The sequence below is a fragment of the Cherax quadricarinatus genome, chromosome 16 (assembly GCF_038502225.1).
Source record: "Cherax quadricarinatus isolate ZL_2023a chromosome 16, ASM3850222v1, whole genome shotgun sequence".
In the NCBI taxonomy this organism is placed as follows: domain Eukaryota; kingdom Metazoa; phylum Arthropoda; class Malacostraca; order Decapoda; family Parastacidae; genus Cherax; species Cherax quadricarinatus.
The window spans coordinates 42,641,862-42,662,065 of NC_091307.1; the positions used below are offsets into that span (position 1 = coordinate 42,641,862).

General features: G+C 39.1%; 1 long non-coding RNA gene across 1 annotated transcript in view; it reads left to right on the top strand.

The window, feature by feature from the left end:
• The window catches only part of LOC138852801 (uncharacterized), a 46,485-nt gene that overhangs the window by 13,775 nt on the left and 12,506 nt on the right, over positions 1–20,204 (top strand). The window contains exon 2 of the long non-coding RNA XR_011392088.1: positions 1,660–1,754. This is a non-coding gene — a long non-coding RNA (uncharacterized lncRNA). The remainder of the gene's footprint in view (positions 1–1,659; positions 1,755–20,204) is intronic.

The following is a 20,204-nucleotide window of genomic DNA, read 5'->3' on the forward strand; positions in this document are numbered from 1 at the left end:
GTGTCCCTGTTCGCAGATGATGTGAAGTTAATGAGGAGAATTAAATCAGATGAGCATCAGGCATAACTTCAAAGAGACCTGGACAGAATTATCCACAATAGGAAGAACAAGGATGCACAAAAACACAGCGTGATTAGTTTTACTGTGAATTTCCTGGCCTATATAAGTTCCTAGTTTCCTGAGACTGTCAGAAGAACAAGAGTCAAGAATGCACTGGTCACTACTGTCCCTTTGTGTCCCCACAAAGGATATGCTGAACTCAGCTTGATTTCTCTCCCTTGCTAAATAGTACAAAAGTATTCAATACAAGATGGTAGATTTCATGTTATTTAGCCATAGACTACAATTCATAATAGTCCTAAATTGTAGATAAAGTGTGTGCAGGTTTTCCCTTAATTTTTCTGCTAAGTGGAAAGTGTAATTACTGTAGTTAAACTCTCACTTGTACTTGCAACAAACTCTAGCAAGGAGAAGATAGCATGTCTTGTGATACTGGTATGAACATGTTTGACTAATGTGTTTATGAGGAAGTAAGACTCCATCAGCCGGGAAGGCTAAGAGTCCTCAAAGAGCTGAAGAGGGCTGAGAGATACCCCCTTTACTGGAGAATTTTCTCCACACTGGGGGGTGGGCAAAAACTTGCTGTAGGTGAACTAATTATCTCTTAACATTATTATGATTTTGTCACTCACCACCACTACTGATTGCCTTTTCTTAACAACTTTAGTCTATGGGGTTTCTGGAAAATCACTAAGTTTACTTTCAACACTAGTTTATCTATTGTCCACTTATTCACTACACCTTTGCTAAAAACTTCAACTGTCCTGATGGTTCCATTTGCATAAGGATGTATGGTCACTATTTTCCAAGAGGCCATTGAGACCTTGGATCATCGTTGTCAATAATCACTATGTCACTAGGCCCTAAGGACGTATATGATTTTGAGGAACACCAGCTCCATTGAAGTGTTCTCTCAGTGAAGTGAGACAGTCTTCTCGCCAAATTTTCTCCCAACATTCAGTCACTTTAAGGTGCCTGAATTTATGTCTGAGTTGCTCCGGATCAAGATATGTAGGATCCTCCATGACCTCTTTATTATTCATGGGAGGAACAGGATCGAGCCTTCTGCCATAGAATAAATAAGGTGGACTTAACACTTCCAAACTGTCCAGCTAGAGGTCAGTTGTTGACTGTTTTCTACTTCAGTTACGACTGTTCAAAATTCTTGTAAGTCATTTCGCTGACGATGAAGAGTCTTTCTTAAACAATGTTCTACGACGCCTATCATTCTCTCATAAAATCTGCCTAGCCATGGAGCCTTAGGAGGAATGTGTCTCCAACGACAAATGCGTTGATTCAGCATCTGTTGTACTTCTGGTTAATCAAAGATCTTTCTTATAAAAGCAGCACCTGCAACAAAGTTCTCTGTATTGTCTGAAATTATCAGTCTGGGACAAGGTAAAGGAAAAAGGTTTCAGCAGACATGTCAGTGGCTACTTTTAACACTACACACACACTCTTGTATTAAAATGTACCAAAGTGGTTAGGCCACTATTACACAGTATATTGTAGAGAATATTTTATAAAAAAAATTGCTCCATATATAATGTCATTTTGCGGGATTTATACTGAAACTGGACCCATATTATTCCTGATCAGTCAGAGTGGCCAGGAGAGGAGAGAGTAAGGAATGTTTTGTTCAGCATGTGAAGCAGCAGATAGAGCAAGATGTAGTTGTGTGACCTGGCGAGTTGGTGAGTTTTTTTTTTTCTAGTTTATACCTTAGGTAATTTTAGTGTTTAAGTGCTCTCATGTTTACCTGTAAGGCCCTAGTGTGCAGAGGCCTGTTTTAGGAAAGTACTCATACAGCCTGCAGGATAAGTAGCCTGTAGAAGAAGGGGGGGGGAGGTCATGGAGCCTCCCTGTTTATAAATGTTTATATTTGCTTTACTCACTAGTATCAGTGAGATAATGTGAATGAGTGAGTTAAGGTGATGTGGTATGTGTAGTAGAGTAGATTGAAGGTTGTATATGTTACTTTACTATATATATATATATATATATATATATATATATATATATATATATATATATATATATATATATATATATATGTCGTGCCGAATATGTAAAACTGGTCAGTTAGCAAGAACTCATTTAAAATTAAGTCCTTTCTAAAAAAAATTCTTATACGTTTAAAGATATATTTTTTTCATTAATGTTAATGTAAAAAATTTTAATTTTGCACCAAAAGAATCTTAGAAAACTTACCTAACCTTATTATAACAATAACAATTTATTTTAGCCTAACCCAACTAGACATATTTTAGATTTGTTTACAGAAATTTAACACTAAACATACACAGTGAAATATATTTTTTTCGTTAGGTTAAGAACGATTTTGGCGAAATTATTGCATACACAAATTTTCACTTGTCCTACATGGCAAGATGAACGTTGCTATTTAAGCCAAGATCGCAAATTCTGCCTTTTCGGCACGACATACATACATATATATATATATATATATATATATATATATATATATATATATATATATATATATATATACATACATATATATATATATATATATATATATATATATATATATATATATATATATACATACATATATATATATATATATATATATATATATATATATATATATATATATATATATATATATCCCAAAGATGAGGGGGTACTTGTGCCTCCTCCCATGGGAGACTTAGGTCTCGAGATACTCCCCAGATAGGGAGCCAAGGCCGGGCCACCACTACTTGGAAAAGACCCGGGCCGGAGAATACCGGCGAATAAAAAAAAAATATATATATACATATATATATATATATATATATATATATATATATATATATATATATATATATATATATATATATATATATTATTTTCAAAAATAATATATATATATATATATATATATATACATATATATGTATATATATATATATATGTATATATATTTTATTTTTTTTTTTTATTATCACACCGGCCGATTCCCACCAAGGCAGGGTGGCCCGAAAAAGAAAAACTTTCACCATCATTCACTCCATCACTGTCTTGCCAGAAGGGTGCTTTACACTACAGTTTTTAAACTGCAACATTAACACCCCTCCTTCAGAGTGCAGGCACTGTACTTCCCATCTCCAGGACTCAAGTCCGGCCTGCCGGTTTCCCTGAATCCCTTCATAAATGTTACTTTGCTCACACTCCAACAGCACGTCAAGTATTAAAAACCATTTGTCTCCATTCACTCCTATCAAACACGCTCACGCATGCCTGCTGGAAGTCCAAGCCCCTCGCACACAAAACCTCCTTTACCCCCTCCCTCCAACCCTTCCTAGGCCGACCCCTACCCCGGTAGGGTAGACAGCAACCACCCAGGGAAGTACTACCGTCCTGCCAGATGACTGTGAAACAAAAACCTGTAACTGTTTTGCATGATGGTAGGATTGCTGGTTTCTTTTTCTGTCTCATAAACACGCTAAGATAACAGGGATATCTTGCTACTCCTACTTACACTTTGGTCACACTTCACAGACACGCACATGCATATATATATATACATACATCTAGGTTTTTCTCCTTTTTCTAAATAGCTCTTGTTCTTTTTTATTTCTTCTATTGTCCATGGGGAAGTGGAAAAGAATCTTTCCTCCGTAAGCCATGCGTGTCGTATGAGGCGACTAAAATGCCGGGAGCAATGGGCTAGTAACCCCTTCTCCTGTATACAATTACTAAAAAAGAGAAGAAAAATATATATATATATATCATTATTATTATTATTATATTATTATTTTTGAAAAGTTGAGTTTTTATGTCCTTTCTTATAATAAATTATTGACTAATTTACGTTCCAGGTTTTTTGTGAAGGTACAAGCTGGCCCTAGAGTAGTGTTTTTTTCTATTTTAAATAATATAAATGCCCCTAGACATAGCAGGTTGTTTACCCTTCAGGAACCACGACTTTTATTTAAGTTATGCCGTCAAAAATTCTTAACGGCCACTTTTATTACTCCACCGTCTCTACCCCCCCTCCCACCCTTTTCCCATATTTCCATCCTTACCCATTCTTCTTCCTTCCCCATCTTACGAAAGCTTTGGTCATAATTCGCATTCGTTTCAATAGAGTCACCAAGCTTCTTTCCAAGCAAAGAAACTTGAAGGCTTAGTGCCTTCAAGTCTGATGTTGAGAAGCTGATGTTCCTGCACCAAGCACATCCAGCTCATTCAGCTCATCCAGCTCATTGGAAGAGATGTGGCTCTCTTCCAAGCATAAAGATATTGTTTTTTGTTGGGTCCTTGGTCATGTTGACATACAGGGCAATTAACAGTCAGACACTGCTGTGCAGTCAGCAGTACATGACCTACCAGTTTCATATAGAGATGTTCTATTTACGGACTATTTTGCTGCAATAGCTACCCACCTTGACACCCGTTGGCAACAACGTTGGTCTACTCTGCTCGGTAACAAACTTCAATCTATTAAACTGAGTATAGGTTACTGGCCGTCTTCTTGTTACCAGTATTGAGGTTGGGAGACTACTCTCTCCCGTCTTTGCATTGGCCATACTCGTCTTACTCATGGTTATCTCATGGAGAGGCATCCTGCTCCTCTCTGTGAGAATTGTCAGGTTCCATTATCGGTTAGCCACATTCTATTAGACTGCCCACTTTATCAACGAGCATGCAGAATATACCTCCGTCGTCTTTGCTCCGCTGCTCTCTCTTTACCTTCCCATCTCGCTGATGGACCCACCTTTCATCCGGACTCTCTCATTGACTTTTTGACAACAACTTACTTCACAAACTCTGATGATACCTTCAGCCCTTTCTACCCCAATCTCTTGCTGCCCTCTACCCAGGGCCGGATTACTGCATAGGCAAACTAGGCATTTGCCTAGGGCCCCGCGCATTTGGGGGCCCCGCAGTCCAAGGGGTTCAGGGGCTCATCCAAGACTGCGCACGTGGTGCAAGTGCAAAGGGGTCCTACCTAAAAAGTTCAAGTGTTTGGAGACTAAAATTGATTTTTAAAAATTAATCAAAAAAAATAAATAATGAAATAAAATAAAATAAAAATAAACCTAACCATAGATGGCAACACTCAACACGCCTTTGTTTACATCAGAACAGCTGTGTTTTCCCTCTAATGGGTGAGTATGGGAGATTCCTCTCCAATTTTCTGTAGTAATTACACGTTATCTAGACTTGTACTGTGACAAATTAACTGAAGTGTTGTTGATAGACATTGATGTCTTGTCTTTAAGTCTTTATCATTTCAATAACAGATCTCAATTGATTGATGTTCTACATCACTTCCGTCGCAAATGCTTAGTTTTCAAGTTGCGACGGAAGTGATGTAGAACATCAATTAATTTACTACATATTTCCCCAGAAACACATAAGCCACATCAGAAAATCGTTGGTTGGGTGAAACTGAAAATTGTCCCTGCATTCTTTAATTCTCATGTCCTCATCTATGGTGGTAGGCCATATATCATGCAAAACATAATGATTAGTTTAGTTATGAAAATTGTAATATAAATACCATTGTGCATTGTTCTTGGACTTGGTATGATTTCTGTTTAAGTAAATTGGAGATCAAGGAGGATGAATTAGTAAAATATTCGTAGCCCAAATCACTAACCTAATCTATGGTAAAAGTTCTGTATATGACTCCTTTCTGGTAACGGTTTGAATTTTTAGATGCGCAGCCAGAGGAAAGGGGGCTACAAGGGCCATATCCCCCCAATTGACAGAAAAAAAAAATAATTAAAAAATTAATAATAATTGATAAGGAAAAATTTGTATTTGCATGATTACAGACAGTGATACATCCTCATTATGGCATCTCGTGAACGTGATGTTGGACGTTCTTATGCGAGTGGGTCACAGAAAAGAAAGAAGAAAATTTAAGAAGAATAACAGAAAAAGAAAGATGTAGGAAGCTGCAGAAAGATCGCAGACATGCTCACGAAAACAGTTTCTGATTTTACCAGTACAGTTGAATCTGCAGATACGTCAGATCATACAGGAAGCCCTCCCTCCATTATTTCTCAGCCAGCATCTACTTCTTTTGTGTCTCCTCTCAATGTCTCAACGGACATTTCATCCACAGGATTTGTCTTAAAAGATCCTGCCTCATGGCCAAATGTAATCCCAGATTCTCTACGTAATGCTTTCATTGCAGACAACTTCGGTCAAACTCTGAACATTGACTTTAGGAAATCAGCAAGGATTTATGATGATGGAAGTCGTCGTTGTTTAAAGTCATCTATGTTTTATAGGAAGCTTGCAAATTCAGAAACTGTGAAAAGATCATGGATGGTATACTCTGAAAGCTCAGGAAAAGCGTACTGTTCAGCATGCAAGCTATTTTCTACCAAAGAAAATACCTTCACACAGGGGTTCAATGACTGGAAAAATTCCAAGCGTTTCGAGGAACATGAGAACAGCACCACTCACAGGAGCTGCATTTTAGCCAGTGTATTTCGTGCACAGAAAAAAGGCTTATTGGATTCTCATTTGGAAAATCAAACTGAAAAAGAGCGCACTTATTGGAGAAAAGTTCTAGAAAGAGTTGTTGCTGTTGTAAAATTCTTAGCTCTAAGAGGACTTGCTTTCCGTGGAGAAAATGTGGTTTTTGGTTCGGAAAACAATGGCAATTTCCTAGGGATCATAGAACTGTTAGCACAATTCAATCCATTCTTAGCAAATCATGTGTCACACCTTGGGAATGCAGGAAGAGGCACTGTATCTTACATGTCAGCTACTATATGCAATGAATTTGTTGAACTGATGACTAAGAAGGTCCTCAATAACATCATAGCAGCTGTTAAAACTGCAAAATACTTTGCAATAAGTGTAGATTCAACACCAGATATTTCACATACAGATCGATTGACATTCATTGTTCGCTTTGTCGACTCCAGTGGTAAGCCTGTAGAGGGCTTTATAAAATTTATTCCTCTTTCAGGCCATGATGGAGAAACAATGATGAATGTAGTACTGGATACTCTGCTTGAACATGATCTCTCTATTATGGATTGCCGTGGCCAGAGCTACGACAATGCAAGTAACATGTCGGGTAAATATAATGGATTGCAAGCCCGTATCAAGCAAATCAACCCACTTGCTGAATATGTGCCCTGCTCAGCACATTCTCTTGTTGGGTCATGTGCTGCGGAGTGTTGTGTCGCTGCAGTTTCATTTTTTGGACTTTTACAAGCACTCTTTAATTTTTTCTCTGTTTCAACGCATCGGTGGAGTATACTCAAGTCAACCATTCATGGAGATGTCATCAAATCATTATCAACAAGGTGGTCAGCGCAGCATGATGCAACACATGCTTTGAAAGACAGCTTTGCTGAAATACGTTCTGCTTTGATCCAAATAGCAGAGGATGAAGACCAGACAGCAACTACAAGAAGCGAAGCAGCCAGCTTAACATCAAGATTGGAAGATTTTGAATTGGCCTTACTCTGTGTGCTTTGGGACTGTATACTGGAACGGTTAAATGCCACGAACAAGACATCTCAGAAAATTGAAATTGAAATGGCTACTTGTGCTAACCTCTATGCAGGCTTAGTGGAATTTGTAAGCTCACTTCGCAATGATGAAGCTTTTGAAATGTTTGAAGAGAAAGCTAAACTGCTGGTGAAAGACTACAGTTACCGGGCTGATCATCAGCGGTCATGGAAGAGGAAACGCAATTTTGAAGAGCCAGACAATGAAATTGTGTTGCTACCAAGGCAGAAATGTAAGACAGCTACATACTTCGTCATTCTGGATTCACTGATTACAGAATTGGTGAAAAGATAAGAAATCTACCAGAATCTCAATGACAAGTTTGGATTTCTGTTCAAAATTACTACTATGCCAGATGCAGAATTGAGAGAAGCTGCATTAAAGTTGCAACAACACCTTTCAGCAGATGTTCAGGACACATTTGTTGAAGAAATAGTTCATTTTTCTGGGTATATGAATCAGATTAAAGCTCCACCTGAAAAATGTGCGCCCTCAGCTGCTTTGAAACATTTAAGAAATGCAGGTATCTCAGAAACCTTCCCTAATGTTGACATAGTGTATCGCCTTTACCTAACACTTCCAGCTACTAATTGTGAAGGAGAACGTTCATTTTCTATTTTGAAAAGAGTGAAAAACCATCTCCGTTCAACAATGAGCCAAGACAAATTGTGTAACCTAGCCTTGTTGACCATTGAGTCTGATCTAACAAGAAATATTGATTTTCAGAATATAATTGATGATTTTGCCAATATGAAATCCAGAAAAAAGTTTATTTAAGAAGTGCCTGTGAATATAAACAATTCTTTACTTTCTTGAGTTTATATGATTTGATAGTCTTATGCATGATGCAATGATAACAATAATGGTCAGTGATTTATAAAGGGAATAATAGTGCTGTAGTGGTTATGCTGAATATAATAGGTACATGATGTTACTACTTTAATAGCCTAATCTAGTAATACTATGCTGTCTTGAGTTTGTTCTTTTTAAAATGCATGATTTAACAAGATAGTTATAATGGCTGTTAGTAAATGGTTTTGGTTGTCTTGATGTACTTTCCCTATTAAATTTAATCTAAATAGCCAGAATGTATTTAATCAGACTTTAAACAGGCTCACACCGACCCCCCACCCTCCACCCCCAAGCTGGAAGGGGTCGCTTCGCTTACCCGTAACTCAAAGGGGCCCCGCCAATCTGAATAGCCTAGGGCCCGGAGACTTCTTAATCCGGCCCTGGTGAAGACAGTTTAGTTGGAGATAAGATTTAAATTAACCATTTCATATTGTTAAATAAATTGGTTTACTATTATTTTTATTTAAATAAATACGCTTGTTTATAGTGTTAGATTAGTTATCGCTTTGAATTTGCAGTAACCCAATACCATGAAAGAGGTGTTTTCTTATGTGTAGGGGGCGCTAGTGATGTTGCCTGTGAGACGAAGGGGCGGGACTGGTATGGGCTAACCCAGGCCTCTGATAGGAAGGAACTGGAGTTAATACTTACTGTATTACATGTATAACATGAGTTTGAGTGATACTTGAACGGGTACGATTTCCAGTATTTCGCATTTCTGGTCACTTAACTCTCTTGTTGGCTGAGCCTGGCTTTGTTTATTCTGAAGGTTCCAGCATGGTGTTATGGATTTCTGGTATACCAATTAGATTAAAAAGGGTTCCATGTAGCATCACCACTACTCTCCCCCTTTTTTTAATAAATAAAAATTAAAAAATGAAATGATCATGAATAGTCACAGCTATACTATACCTCTGCTCAGGCCTCTTACCCGACCCCTTCATGTACACGGCTCTTTGGGAAACACATCATTGTCTGACTCTGCTTGAGGTGTTCCGTTGGATACTTTTTATCTTCGTTCTACTTTAAATTGCAGCTTGGAGGGAAAGAGGTTTCCAGGCAGCGTGTTTTTTATTAGAGGAGCGAGGTGCATCATCAATAATGTCAGGATAGTCAAGTCTGGGTCAAGGCAGCTTGAATGATGGCATCGAGCCAATCCGGCCTCTGACGTGCGAACGACGCGAAAATTGACACGCCATCGTGGAAGAAACCAGGGGCATGGTTAAAGACAGTTTTGGAAAAATCTTTCCTCTTCGTCCCTCGACACCTTTTGTGGAAATTATTTTGGAATAAAAAAAAAAACAATATTCCACGGAAACGTTTATGGTGTAAGCATAAGCAGCCTTAATATAACCACTTACATAAACAGTATAATATAACCACTTACATAAACAGTAATATAACCACTTACATAAATAATATTTGACATTTTAGACAAATTTAAGTAGTTACACAGAGTCTACAATAATCTTAGGAGAAAATAACATCGTTATAGGACCTAGAATAGTTAGAAATAGGTCAAATACAGTAGTATAGACAGTAGCCAGTGTTTCAAAATTCAGGAGATCAGGAGAGACACTGGTTAGTCAGTTAGAATTCACTTGTCTAGAAGAGCAGATGTGTGACCTAGAGTTGCCAGGGCACCGGCAATTCTTACTAAGGAAGAGGAACTTATTGCCATCCAATCTTCTGAGGATAACTGTTAACATTCTTTCAAGCCCCAGCGGACCGGGTTTACGTTATATTCAACATTATTGGCCAGTTTACTGCTGAAGCGTGGAACATGGATGTCCTGGGAGTTTTTGACGGAGGAGCAACATCGTAACCCATCAATTTCTGAGATATCGTGTAAGGAAGTGAAGCTCTTCCTCTGTTTCAAGGAAGTAGAATTGCCGTGTACTCTTAGGAAACAGCAAACAAAAATCTTGTGGATATCTCTTGCACGAGCCATTGGTGTGCCGGAGTTGGTATCTCGGGATATCTGTGTCAACAGTTTTAGCTAGATTAGCTGCACGTTAGGAGGCAGTTCGCGGAAAAATTCCAATACTTATTGATTACCAATACTGATCATAACATTGGCAAAGAGCTCAAGAGGCATCATGGTGATAACGTATTCTTCCATGCTCTGAAGAATAGGATGCGTATTGTCAACGTCAAGGATACTGTACAAGCTGATAATCTTTCGCTTCTCCGCTTTAATGAAGTCACCCCTGTTACTATACACAGACATTCTTTTCTCATTTTTACCTATGACACTATCCTCATTTCGCATACTATAATTCTGCGAGAATGTGCGTAATGTGGACCAGATACTCAAAGGTAACTTTAGCTACAGAATCTCCTTGTCACCAAACTGACAACACTGCAGACACGATGCAGATCACCAGCAGAATGCCGCCCAATCTGCGGTGCAGCGAATTATATTAATCATTCATATAGGCAGCCACACACTTGCTTTAACTGTGGAGCTTACGCAACATTTTCGAGCCATTGTCTGATTTTTTTTTACGTGTGAGTAAAATCCATTGTCTACAGGAAGAGGAGGATCACTTATGCGCTAAGGCGCATAACAAAGCAACAACGACCTTATCAATGTTTTCTGTGTCGATGAGTGTGCAGGTGTTGACTCTCACTTTGTAATGCTCCTCCTCTCTTTTTCTTTCCTTCTCTCTCTCTCTCTCTCTCTCTCTCTCTCTCTTCTGTACAATTGATTGTGTTTCCAACTAGGCCACCTCTTACAGGCTTAATTTTTTGGTTGCTAAAACTCACTAGATGACTTTCATACAACACCTTAATATACCTAATATGGTTCTATTCCAGTAGGGATTCCTAGCCCTTGATCATAATACAGCTATATTTCTCGGTCTTGGGTATGATCGTCATATGTCCCCAAAGCCTCACATAAGCACCTTAAATGCTACCTGTCATAGTGTGAGGGAAAAGTTCAATAGGTAGGAGTAGCGATGGAGTATATAGTAACAATAGTTTCATTGCCGGCTACTTGTTAAGGTAGGGTAAGTCAAGCTCCCGCTATTCCCGCCTTTTTTCCCCCTCCCCGAAAATGATAGTTTCATTGCCGGCTGCTTGTTAAGGTAGGGTAAGTCGAGCTCCCGCTATTCCCGCCTTTTTTCCCCCACCCCGAAAGTGATAGCTTGACTGCCGGCTGCTTGTTAAGGTATGGTCAGTCTAGCTTTGCGCTATCCCTTCCCCTCCTCCCCCCGAAAGGTGACATGTGGGGCTCCGGTCCAAACAGTAATCACTAGACTCACAGCTCCCAGCACTACTGTAAGTACATGCCTGCCTTGTATTCTAGTGGATTTATTGGTTGAAAGCTTCACTTTTGACCAATAATAAACTTAGTCCTTTCAGTTTTGCTCTAAGTTGACTGTTGTAATAATCACCACATCTTTTAGGTATTGTAATTATCATGGAGAGTGATTTCTTAAGCAGTGGGTAACCTGTCTATCTTTCCAGCTTGGATGACTGTTGCAACCTGTCTATCTTTCCAGCTTGGATGACTGTTGCGAATAAGAAATTTTTTTAAAGAACTTCAGAATGTGGCCTGTTACCATTTATTTCTTATGCAACAAGATTTTTGGATCCGAGTTATAGGTATTTTAGAGTCTAGGAGAAATAATTTCAACTGGGAAACTCCATAGAATAATCAAATTTATTAAAGTATTTAAATACAATACTTTATCTTCTCTTTGTAGTTAATGTAACTTAATACTTTGTACAATAAATTTACCATATAAATTTAGTTCAGAATCATGGAAATGTCACATTAATAAGGAAGTTTAATAATTCTCCCTGTAATTCAGTCTTCAATAACATTTACGTCTTTGTCTTAACAAGACTGTAAACTCAAAATTCAAAAGGTACAAGATTTAAGAAGACCTTTGAATCTGGCCATAAAGTATCTCTATGGATTACTGAACTGACCAAGAATATAAATATCAAAAGAGTCTTTCAAAGCAATGAGGAACAAAGTGAGTCAGCTCTAGAGTCCAATTCTCAAAACCATTCAAACTGTACACCGTAAGAGCCAATATACGATCAGTTGTCAGGGCTAGAGCAGGGAGCAGACTGACTACTTGCCAGTCTGTTCACGCGTCGTCAGGTTGGATCACCTGACCCAACGTCAGTCAGCCGGACATAAACAATTGAACAATTCACTGGATGGTTCCGAGACTTAAACTCTACTCTACATACACAAGAAATCCTACCTAACAATAATAATAAAATAATAGTGATAATAACAAAATAATGATAATAACAAAATAGTGATAAGTGATAATAGTGATAATACCATGGTATTTTTCATTTATTAACAGATAATAATATAACACCGAAAGTCTCTATTTTAGCTATAAACGGGGACTTTCGCGCTATAATATTAAGTGATGAACATATTGTCTTACAATAGTTAAATAAAACAGGATGACCAATTTCGAAGATATAACAACCCCCCCCCCCGTACGACAATAGGTCGCAGTAGGGAGTTTGCAAGCATCCTTGGTAATATCTCCTTTATAATAAGCGTCCTCTTGGTAAATAAGGCATGTAGTATGACGGAAGAATGGAGAAGAAATAACTCGATCAGCATGGTTATTTGCCAGAGGATGAGCTTTTGGAACAATGGCCGGAAGAACTATCTGGAGTGGCTTCCATCATAATTCGAGAATAGGAGTCTCGGACATGACTGTCAGGGTCATCCATGTGGACTTAATTCTTCGTCCCATCAACGAAACGGCTTTCATAGTCATACTGTCAATATAAAAGAAAATCATTAACAAAAATATATAATATATATATAAATTAGGCTCTAAGAGTACTCATTTCTTAACTTTACATTTTAAGGTACATATTTTTTTTTTTAGGGGCGAGAAAGGGCATCAGCAATTATGTTAAGGGATCCACTTAAGTGTTGAATACTAATCAGATAAGGTTGAATCCTCAGAGCCCACCTGAGGATTCGGGTGTTCTTTGATTTCATAGAATTAATATAAATTAAAGGGTTGTGATCAAAAAATACCATAATTTTATGGGGGGAGGTTCCCAGATAAATGTCAAAATGTTCCAAAGATATTACTAGGGCAAGAGCTTCTTTCTCTACAGTGGCGTAATTCTTTTGGTGACGTTTTAACTTTGAAGAAAAATAAGATATAGGATGCAAAATATCAGTAGTGGGGGATTTATGAAGTAACACCGCCCCCACAGCATAACCGCTGGAATCGATGTGTAAATAGAAGGGCTGATTAAAGTCAGGACTTTTCAATACGGGTGACGAAGAAAGCAACCGCTTCAACCAATTAAAAGCTATCTCACAATCTTTCATTCAGCAAAACTTCATCTTACTACTGGTTAACTCAGTAAGAGGAGATGCAACCTGAGAAAAATTAGGACAGAAACGTCGATAATAACCAGTCATTCCAAGGAACCTCTGTATAGACTTTCTATCTTGAGGGATAGGAAACTCGGCAATGGCTCTAACTTTTACATCAACAGGACGTACCTCACCCTGACCTATACAAAAACCGAGGTATTTAATCTTGGCTTGTCCAAACTGACACTTAGCTAAATTTATGGTGAAGTTGTACTTTTCTAGCTTCTTAAATAAGGTTTCCAGGCGAATTAAATGTTGCTCCCACTCATTGCTATATATAACAAGATCATCTAGATATGCATCCACTCCTTCTAAATCATTGGTCAGCAGGTTCATCAGGCGCTGAAAGGTAGAGGCCGCGTTAAACAACCCGAAGGGCATAACACGATAATTGAATAATCCTCCTGTATAGCAAATGCGGATATTTCTTGGGCTCGCTGGGTAAGCGGCACTTGGTAATAGCCCTTTAATAAATCCAGGTGGGTGACATAGGCGGCTCCTGATACTCTGTCTATTAGATCATCAATACGGGGTAGTGGGAAACCATCTGGTACCGTGAGAGCATTAACCTTACGATAATCAGTGCACATTCTAGAAGTTCCATCAGGCTTGGGAACTAATATACATGGCGAGGCCCACGGACTTTTACTCCATTCTATGAGTCCATGGGACAGCAAAAATTCTACTTCTTTGTTTAATGTTTCTTGTTTGAGTGGACTAGCCCTATAAGGTGACTGTTTGCAAGGCTTTGCTCCTTGTACATCTACGTCTTGAATTCCCAATGTACAACACGTAGGGACATCATCAAATAAAACCTCATAACGTAATATCAAGTCTTTGATATCTTTGGCTTTCTTCAAATCAAGGTCCATAAGAAAGGTATCAAGAGATTGCAATGTCTCTGAATTTTTTAAACATACTTCTATCGCTTTAGAGATGCTGGGCAGACTTCCATTTTCAGTTTCAGCTAAAGGAAGAACTGTCGAAACTGGTACGATACTAGGGTGGTAAGCCTTAAGTTGGTTTATGTGATAAGTACGTTTTGCTTTTGTCTTTCCTGGAGTTTGTAGTACATAATTTACCTCATTGAGCCGTTCAATCACTTCCAAAGGACCTTCGTATCTAGGTTGCAGAGCGTGTCCAGGTAAGAATTTCTGTGCCATCTCACTGTCACCTGGTTTGAAGAAACGAGAGCGTGTGTGTTTGTCATAACAATGCTTCATCTTGGATTGGGCCTTAGCTAAGTTTTTTGAGGCTAATTCCCTCAGTTGTGACAAACGCTTTTGCATTAGAGTTGGAGTTGTTTTAAGCGAGGGTTTTGATTTTCCGGTCCATGAATCTTTTAGTACGGCGAGGGGGCCGCGTACTTGGTGTCCGTAAATTAATTCAAATGGACTGAACCCAGCGCTTTCTTGTTCGCTTTCCCTTAAGGCGAACAAGAGGAATGGTATTCCTTCGTCCCAATCTCTGGAAAACTGCTCGCAGTACGCTCTCATCATTGATTTTAATGTTTGATGAAATCGTTCGAGGGTTCCTTGCGACTGAGGGTGATAAGCAACAGAAAATACGGACTTAATTCCGAGGCGAGATAAGGCATCGCGAAATATCTTAGAGGTAAAATTTGAACCTTGATCGGATTGAATTATTCGGGGAATCCCCACCTGTGAGAAAAATTTTTGCAAAGCTCGAACAATGATGCGAGAATTAATTTTTTTCAAAGGGATAGCCTCTGGATATCGAGTAACGACAACCATAATTGTAAACAGATATTGATTCCCTTGTTTAGTCTTGGGTAACGGACCAACACAATCTATTATCAGGCGTGAGAAGGGCTTACCACTGACGGGAATCGGAATGAGGGGAACTGGTGGAGGTGTGTGCGAAGGTTTGCCGGTCACTTGGCAGACTTGACAACCATTTAGATAGCTTTCCGCAGTCTCCTTCATTCTGGGCCAATGAAAATGCTTGGCTATTTTGCCCAGCGTTTTCTTTACTCCCAAATGTCCTCCCATGGGACCATGGTGGGAGAAACTAATAGCCAATTCTCTAAAGGTGCTAGGTAGCACTACTAGATGTTTGCTGGTAGACAGATGATCGTCGGAAGACAAAAGAGACTTTTCCTTTCTCAGGCTCTGGTGGCCTGGTGGTTAACGCTCTCGCTTCACACGGTGAGGGCCTGGGTTCGATTCCCAGCCAGAGTAGAAACATTGGACGTGTTTCTTTCAACCTGTTGTCTATGTTCCCCATCAGTAAAATGGGTACCTGGGTGTTAGTCGACTGGTGTGGGTCGCATCCTGGGACACTGACCTAAGGAGGCCTGGTCACAGACCGGGCCGCGGGGGCGTTGACCCCCGGAACTCTCTCCAGATAAACTCCAGATTAGCAAGATAGTAACAATTGTCCAGGTCTTGGGCGTCGTCTTCTGTAATAGCTATCTCTCGTAATTTCTCTAGGGATGGATCAAGGAACTGATCCCTTATTAAATCTTCTTTCCATAGCATTTTAATATCAGAATCTTGAGAAGGGCCGATCATAGAATATTTCAGATTTGAAGATCCGGGTTGTAAGGATCGGCTGAACAATAAATCGAGACCTAAATCTTCTCCTTCATTTAGGACTTCAGTTGATAAAAGATATTGACGCGCTTTAGACATTACTCTAGTTATAACATTGAGAGGAAATAAGGTAGGAGCCTCTTTTCTAGCTTCTATGGCATAGTTAACGTCAGTAGAATTATCAATAACTAGAGGCTCTCGGCTTATACCCGGATAGTCTAGATCATTGCCTATGAGTAAGTCAACGCCCTGAATAGGAAAAGTTTCACTGGATATACCTACCGACACAAAGCCAGTATAGGTTGGTGTTTGGATGTATATCCTGTGAAGAGGCACTCTTATAATGGCGCCTCCATAGGCTTCTAATAAGACATCTAGCTTTGTGCGAGTCATATCACTTACGGGAAGTATGTCCTGCTTCAACAATGTTAAATAACTTCCAGTATCACGGAAGGAATTAATTTCAACTAATTGAGTCTCGTCTATTCCAACTTTCACTTTAGCAAAGTAGGGACTCATAGCTGAGTGAATATCTTTTTCTGAAACAGCTCTAGTATTGAGTCATCTAGAATGACTACTGATTTGTTCTTGTGAACCTTGTTCGGTACTAGGGTTCAGTTTCTTTTGAGTTGTCGATGAAGATATTACCTGAGTTGGGAAACGAAGTCGCTCGTTCCTGGTATCCCTCTCTAGCCAATAACGGTGTTTCCTTAAATGCCCTTTCTTATTACAATAAGTGCAGTTCAACTCACTGTTATGCCTTAGTGGTTTTGAACTTTTCCTAGAGTTAGATCTAAATTTATTATTAATGGGCGTGGAGGCATCATAGGAGGTCGGGTAAGGATTCTGTATGCGAAGCATCTCTGTAAGATTGGATCGTCCTTTCTTAGGGGCATATTTAGTCACTGTTTCCTTACTTTTTGTTTCGCCAATCAATTGTTGAGATATTTCATAATAATCGGCCAATGTAAAAGGTGCCATTCTTCCTTCTGAGGTTGACCTTTCATCACCAAAGATGGACATAGGTGTTTCAGATCCTCTTTCTGTAGAGTCAGAGAAGCCCCTCGAAAGTTCAGATGAGATAATGTCTCGTGAGATTCATGTGGGATTAAAAACCAGTGATGCTACTCTCGAAAGCGAGGTAGTAGGATCACCGGTTCACTCATTAGATGAAAGTGAAGATATCACCTCCGATACTATAAATGTCTTGACTATGGCTCAGACCAAAGCCCAGGCTTCTCCTACTGTCCATCCTTTGATTTTCCCTGACTTATCGAAGGACTCCTTTGTCAATTTACAACGTAATTGCCCTTCTCTTCAGGACTGCCATAATGCCGCTAAACAAAATCAAGTGATCCAAAGGAAAAACTTTTCATATAAATTTGAATATATAAAAGGTATCTTGTACAAGTCAGTATTCAAATTAAATTCAGATGAGATAGACTATTCCATCTTAGTTGTTCCAAGTCAATGCAGAGAGACTGTTCTTAGAATGGCTCATGACCTGCCAGTGGCCGGACATTTCTCGCATCGTAAAACCTTAAATAAAATTAGGGAAACCTATTTTTGGCCAAAAATGTCCTCAGATGTCACTACGTATTGTAGATCGTGTAAAGTTTGCCAACCGTCATCCTCCCGAGGTACCAGGCGAGTACCTATGGTCAAAATGCCAGTCTTTACGGTACCTTTTGAAAGAGTAGCTATTGACATCGTTGGTCCTTTATCTCCACTTTCATCTGGGGGACATATATATTAACATTAGTTGATTATGCTTCGAGTTTCCCTGAAGCCATACCCTTCAAGACCATAACCACTACAGAGGTGGCTGAAGCCCTTTTGTTCATCTTCTCCAGAGTGGGCATCCCTAGAGAAATTTTGTTTGACCGTGGGACGCAATTCACATCTGACTTAATGCAACATCTATACCAACTTCAGGGAGTGAAGCCTCTCTTCACCACACCCTATCATCCCAGCTGTAATGGGAGGATTGAGCGCCAGCATTCGATTCTCAAGTCCATTTTAAGGAAACTTTGCTCCCTTAAACCTAAGGAGTGGCATCGTTACCTTCCCTGTGCTTTGTTTGCCATGAGGGAAGTTCCCAGTGACTCTTTGGGGTTTTCACCTTTTGAACTTCTCTATGGTAGACAGGCCAGAGGTCCACTGTCCATCCTTCATGACTTATGGACTAATGAGGAGGTAAATGCTGAGGTTGTCTTCTTACCAGTTTCTCATTGACCTTAGATCCAAACTTGAGGAGACCTCTGACATAGTTTCGAAAAAGTTACACTTGTCAATGGACCAGTACAAAACCTATTTTGATTCCATAAGTCAGAGGAGAAGTTTTAAAGTAGGGGATGAAGTTCTTGTACTTTTGCGATCAAATAAATTATTAGTAGCATGGAAAGGTCCATATAAAGTATTAAAAACTTGTGGGAAAGTTGACTACCTCATAGAAGTCAAGGGAAAACCTAAGCTTTATCATATCAACATCCTTAAGAATTATTACCGAAGAAATTCGGTTAACTGCCTTAATAACTTTAACTTTTCCACACGAACTTGATGCGACAACTGAAGAATGTAAGGTGTGCGTAATTGACACCTCTAACATAGACTATGATGAAGAACTACATGACTTGGTGACTCTTGACCACTTGGGCGCAACCAACATTAATATTAATGAATCTTTGGATGACCATAAGAGACATGAACTACTTCAATGTGTGAGTAACTTTTCAGACGTCTTTACTGATATTCCAGGTGTTACCTCCACGGTAGTCCATAAGATTGGCCTAGTGACGGACAATCCTATCAAACGAAAATTATACCCAGTTCCAGTTCACCTTAGGGATGCATTTGACCGAGAGGTAGACAAATTATTAGAACTAAAGATCATTGAACCTTCAGTATCTTCATATTGTTCACCAGTAGTCATGGTTAAGAAGGAGGATAATTCATGTAGACTTGCTATTGACTTCAGAGGCCTTAATGCTATAACTCGGTGGGATGCTGAGCCTATGCCCTTAATAGATAGCGATCTACACAAATTTTATGTAATGTTAGATCCTTCTTCTAAGCAGTACACCGCTTTTCCTACACACCAAGGACTGATGCAACATAGAACTATGCCCTTCTGTTTGGTAACTGCCTGTGCTACCTACGTGAGAGTGATGAGAAAGGTCTTGGGTAATATGCCAAATGTTTCAGTTTATTTTGATGACATTTACGTAATGACATCCACGTGGGGCAAACATATCCAAACATTAACAGCAGTTTTGCGTAGGTTACGTTCACATGGCCTCACTGCCAAGCCGAAGAAATGCTTCCTTGGGTATAACAAGATTAGATATCTTGGACTGATACTTTCTAATAACTCTCTGCAGCCTCTCCCCAGTAAGATCAAAGCTTTATTAGAATTTAAATTCCCCAAAACCAAGAAGCTCATGCGTAGCTTTCTTGGTTCTGTAAATTTTTATGCATGTTTTATCCCGAACCTTACTGATCTTACAGGCATCTTATCCGACTTCCTTAAAAAGTCTGTGAAGGAACCTCTTGAACTTTCCGACGTAGCTCGGGAAAAGTTTAATGAGATTAAAAATATCTTCTCGAAAGACCCTATACTTAAGATTCCAGATATTAATAAAACATTTTGTTTAAGAACTGATGCCTCCTATACTGGCTTAGGTGCGGTGATACTACAATACCATAATGGTACTCCCTTCCCTGTATGCTTCCTAAGCCAGAAACTCCTTCCCGCAGAAACGAGATACTCCACAATAGAAAAGGAATGTTTAGCTCTTGTGTGGGGTATCTCCAAACTTAAATTTTATTTGCTGGGAAAAGAATTCATTTTAGAAACG